General features: G+C 40.3%; 1 long non-coding RNA gene across 1 annotated transcript; it reads right to left on the bottom strand.

The window, feature by feature from the left end:
• Positions 1–1,894: 1,894 nt before the first annotated feature.
• LOC135301329 (uncharacterized) lies at positions 1,895–5,116 on the bottom strand. The gene is made up of 3 exons (XR_010363077.1): positions 5,094–5,116; positions 4,727–4,819; positions 1,895–2,136 (listed from the first exon to the last, which is right to left on the bottom strand). It is a non-coding gene; the product is annotated as an uncharacterized LOC135301329 (long non-coding RNA).
• Positions 5,117–5,654: the final 538 nt, after the last annotated feature.

The raw sequence follows: 5,654 nt of genomic DNA, 5'->3' as shown, positions 1-5,654 counted from the left end.
TGATCAGAGTGCGTGAATGGAAGGAAATTAGAAGGAAAATAAATATATTCAAATCCTTCAGTTTACTTAGATGCAGTTCTTACTGAAATGAAAGGAGTAAAGACTAGAGGATTTGATGTGCTTTGAGGACATAAAACAGCTACATCCTAATCTGGCAGCATAGCCCAGCCTTCATCAAAAACACACAGGTGGATCGAGAGGCATTAGCAGGATTTGTATGATGAATAAACGCTAATGGAAGTTTTATACAAAAAAGTCTTAACTTGTGAGTATGAACTGCCTGCCTTGAATGCCAAAATAGTATGGGCCTAGGTTCATCTGGTGTGAGGTATCATAAACCTCCATTTACTTGCAACTACACTGTAACTCTACCTGGCCCTCAGTGATGTTGGCCACAAGAAAACTTATTTAAACATAAGTCCACTAGTAAAGAGCTGAAGTCCAACTCGCTCTCCTGAGCCAGCTTCCATTAATTACACTCCCTACTCATTAATTATAAAGAAAAAAATGCCTTTTTAATTAAAAAGAAAACTAATGTCTCCTGCATTTTGTGATGATGTATTTCATAAGTAGCCAAATCTTAGAATTAACATAGCATCTTCCTGTCAGAGCACAATTCCTCAATCCAAACTATTGCTGCAAATACAGAGAGCAGGGAAATATCATTCTGTGACCCCTAAAATGCACTGACCTTAGTTTATTATTTAAGTCAGAAACCTGCACTGTGGCACAGCTGGCTTCATATGTTAATCTCTGCAACTGGCAATAAATTGAGTAATCAAAGAAAGACTAAACAATTGAAATACATCCCTTCCCCCTATTACTGAATAAACTAGATCTAATTCTATGCTCTTCATATCAGCAAAACTTCTGTGGTCATTATCAGAGCTACCTGTCTCCTATGTAACAATGCAATGTCATTAGCTGTGCCAGGTCCAGAGGTTTTTCAGAATTTTCAGGGTATTTTGTGTCTCACAGAAAATACAGTGGTGCTCAACAGCATGCATCTGTTTTCTCTTACCTTTTTTCAGTGATCCTTTGCAATGAACTGAAAGCTACACAGCCTCCCTTTTTCATAGCAGAGTTCTAATAAAGGCATGACATTGTATATATATTGGCCCCCATTTCTGACAAGGCAAAGGGGGTTTTTACCCTATTATTCCCACAGCAGGAACCTTACTACTTTGTTGGTTAGGTTTAAGTTCCCAGCCAATTTAGATATTCTCAGCTGTTCTCCTACCTTGATGTTTTCTCCAGTGATGCACTTATAAAAAGATACTATATCTCTTCTCAGCCTTCAGGCTAAAGAAGACTAAGCCTTTCAGTTGCCCTGTGTGAGACAGATTCATTATTCCTTTTTCATCTTATCACAGACCTTCTTGACTCTTTTTCTTCTCAAGAACATATTTATGTGATATGAGTGATTAAGAATGCATGCAGCATTTCAGCCATGAAGCAGTGAAACAAACTTTTCCCTACCTCCTGCCCCTATATGCTTTGCTCTTCAATACTCTTACCCCTTCCTCAAGTTGACCTCCTTGTCTTTGACAGGCAGTACAAAAATATGGCTGGCTGACACAAAGTGCACTGGACATACTTACATGCCTTGCATCTCCCAGGCTGCCATCGCAGGCTTATGTTTCTCACCGTGGTGGCGGCTGCCAGAAGGAGGATCTGCCTCTGCAGCTGTGTGAGGCCAGGGGAGGAGGAGGAGACAGCAGGCTGTTGATACTGGGATTTGGCTGCACCTGCCACAGGGCCCTCAGAGCTACTGCTCCGCAGGGTGGTTCTTCTGTACCCGCTGAAGACAGCGGGTTGTTGTCAGGACATGAAAGGACATGAAAGCTCCTCTGCCAGCAGCCATTCAGTGTGAACCTGCTCCCCTGCTTTCATTGCATCTGCTGGGGGATGAATACATAATGGCAAAGCTTCACTGTGTCCCACTCCCTCAGTCCAATGGGGAGCACCCATCTCTGCATTATCTTCCTGCTCTGTGTTTGATGTGATTAACTCTGTCTCCAACCGAGTGCCAGGTACACATGCTGACATCAGTGAGACAGCTTCTCAGCCTGCCCAGAGGCCACTGCTCAAGCTGTCCTATTCAGTGCACAAGTGCCAGCTCTTCTCCAAGAGGCCCTGCAAGAAACACTGCATCTGAGACCACAGCTGGAGAGTGACACACCGTCTGACACCAGCACAGGCATGAGTGTCTCTCCTGTGTCTTTGAACACCCCCACAGAATGGGCTCCAAAGGACAGAGCTGCCACTGCCTTGCAGGATTTCTGTTTAACAATTATGGCACTAAGTCAGAAATCTTAATGTGCCAATTTAACTGAAGGGCCTGAATACATAATTATTTCTTGTAGATGAGAAACATATCAATTGCCAAGTAATAGAGTTCCCAGTGGAAATATAACATTTCAGCATTCTATTTCCTTCACAGTACTTTTCCCAATCTTTAAGAAGCAAAGAAAGCTGCAACCAACAGTGTGTATTTTTTCATTTCAAATACACACCCTCAGCTACTGTTTTGATAGTACAGGTTTAATCAGATTTCTGTACTTGAACTGGCAATTTAGCTACAGCACAGAGCACAGGATAGTGACTTTGGCACAATTCCACTCTCACAACTGGAACTTTGTATTCAGTGGCCAGTTTAGGATACAAGTGATTTGCTGTCTCATCTAAGTCTCCCCTACTTTCTTATCTGCAACACAGAAACTGTGGCATGTGTAACCATCATTTCTGTTTTAAAGGTGCAGTAAACAGCTTCATTTCCACTAGATAATTCTCATGAGTCACTTCCCCAACACATTTGTCATTTTAAATACTCAAGTTCAGTAGAAACCAAATGTAAAATCAGTGTCCTTTCATGAAATTCAACGAGCTATTCTGATTTGTGTCACAGAACATAAATCTGCAGATGAGGGACTTGTATCTGTTATAGACTCCAGGCTTCTCAGATGTTAAGACCCAGAAATAGTAAACATTTCAAACTCAAGCCCTTTAAAGGCTTGAGTTTGACTATCCTTTTCCCTAAAACCAGGGCTCAATTAGATAAGGTTGTGACCTTAAGTGTGGACTCTCATGCAAGCAAGATAGCCCTGAATTTTTCAATTTGTCTCACATATCAGAGGAAATTGGCAATATGCTTAAACACATTAGGGAAAACACACCTAATGAAGTATAAAGCTGTATATACTTGTTCATTTTGGATATATTTTGCTTGAAGTTCAGATCTTGCTCTATTCCCCCATAACTGTCCTGCCTGATCTGCCTGAGTCCATTCAGAGCCATTGTCAATGGCTGCAAAGGTAACAAGACTGGACTAACTCCTCAAAAAAGGTAAGAAAACAAATTTAAGCATTCACCTCATCTGTTGTGCAAAAGCATAAACCTTTGCTAGAGTTAGCTCAGAACTGATTTCCAGGTTGATTTAAGCTGGATGTTAGGGCAAAAGAGTGTTCATTCAAGAAACCAGTATGATGTCTTTTATCCATTTTTGAGCTCTAAGCAGTTACTGGGAACTGAGATACGGAATTACTAAGTGAAATATTAATGCTATGCTTGCATTTGTATCATAGCTTGTGTGAGTGAAGCTTACAGGAAGTTCTAGTTTATCTGGGGAATAAGTTGAACCAGTGTAATAGTTTTTGCAGATTAACTAACATGGTGTGATGGAGGAAAGACATCTTGTCCTCCTGCTGAAGTTTACTCTGATGCCCACAGTACCTGATGGATTGCCTGCTCTCTAACTTCCAGTCTGCAGAAAAACACATTTTGTCTGCCACTGGTACATGAAATGGAAAATACCACTAATGTTATGGGAGTTATACATATGCAGCTTTATATTTATATATAAGGTTTGAAGAAGGTATCTTCAAAAAAATAAGGATTTTTTGTTACAGCTGAGTGCTGACTCTCTTTTAATCTTTCCTTATGTTGCAATCTCTCCATCTTCATGATTATTATCCATTGTTTTTCTCTAAAATTCATCCAGTTTGTCTACATTTTTCAAGAAATAAGGTGTCTAAAACTCTCAGTGCAATATTCCACCTACATTGTCACTATACAGATAGGGTCTATTATCTTCCTGCTCCATGAGAGGCATAAATATCACTGCTTTATGCAGCTCAAGGTTGAAATGGTCCTTTAGCTGCCATGTTACTTTGCAAATATATCTGATAAATAAGATTTAAAAAGGTTTAGGAGGAAAAAAAATAACAATAAAAAGAAGTATGTGCTGAAACAACTGACAAGCAATAATTACCTCTCTGACATTACAAGAAGGTTACTAGCCTTACCTTCCACCATAAAAAAACCCACAATAGTATAAGCTAGTTTAACCAAATTAGTTTTGCCTTGTGTTAGTAAAAAGTAATTTAACTGCTCTAAAAATTATCAGAAGATCTTCATATAACTGAGAAGCACTTAAAACCCTTAAATAAGTAAATAATATAGATTAATAATTATTAAAAATCCATTTTTCCATTGTTTCCATTGTTTCCATTGTTTTCCATTGTTTATTTATTCCAGTGAAATAGTGTATGCAGTCATATGTGCACATTCCCAAGATCTCTGTGCTAGATAACCTTGGATATGAGAATATTTCAGTATTTGAACAAAAATGTGCCAAAGTCTTCTATCACAAAATCGAGGGACTAAAAGACCCTAATGAAAGAGAAATTCACTCTGGGATTGTTTTGAATTATTACAAGATACAAACCCCTCAACTTGAGACTCCTGTTTTGGCTGCTGTCCTGAGTCTGTGTTCTGGAAAGAATATCCTCCTGTGACCCACCAGTGGGGCTCAATGGACCTACAGAGAATGGGAATTGAGATTCTTTTTGTGCAATTTCATGTTCATATTGCAGCCGAATGTTTCATAGCTACATATATTTTTTTCAGTTACTGAATTTAGATACCAAAGGCAGTATCTATATGCCTGGCTTTGCATTCCTCACCCTGCAAGGGACAAGGGACAACCCCCTAAAGATTGTGCTTACTTTGCCTATAGGAACAACATATCAACATAAGAGTTACATCATTTAGTCTCTTCACAGAGCAGCCCATGTAAAGCTAACACTTTGTACCTCAGTCCACTGGGTTCCAAGAGAACATCAGGGAATTCTAAACACGTCCATACACAGGTTCAGGTCTAACTTGTTGCTAAGGAAGTGCTGTTTGGGTCAAAACCACACTGCCTTTCCTTCCATTCAAAATGTCTGGCATACGAGGCGCTGCCCGCTCACCATGAAATGGACAAACTGGCTCCTGGACTCACCGCAGCCCTGGGCGCCTGCATCCATCTGCCTGCTCTGCCTGCTCTGCCTTCTCTGGCTTTCCCACTCCCTGTTCTTATGCCAAAACATTGCCCCTCAATGCAGCCAAGAACATGGGCATGGTGGGGACCCAGAGGGAGCCGCCAGAAGTCAGATTTGGGTTCCAGAGTTTGGCATGGAAAATGCATGTGGGTATTTTCTATCTGATCACTGCTGGAATTAAAAACAAAAGCACTTCTGGAAAAACAGGCTAAGATGTGTAGTAGCAATTCAGTATCATTGGGCTGCATCATTTACTGGAGAGAATGGAGCTGTTTTGTTCTACTGGAGTTTAAAAAGGAATAATTTCCCATGCTCTCTTCTATCTGCAAT

This window comes from Passer domesticus, chromosome 5, assembly GCF_036417665.1.
Source record: "Passer domesticus isolate bPasDom1 chromosome 5, bPasDom1.hap1, whole genome shotgun sequence".
Lineage (NCBI taxonomy): Eukaryota > Metazoa > Chordata > Aves > Passeriformes > Passeridae > Passer > Passer domesticus.
The sequence above is the reverse complement of the archived record's forward strand: the minus strand, read 5'-3'. Positions and strand labels throughout refer to the sequence as shown.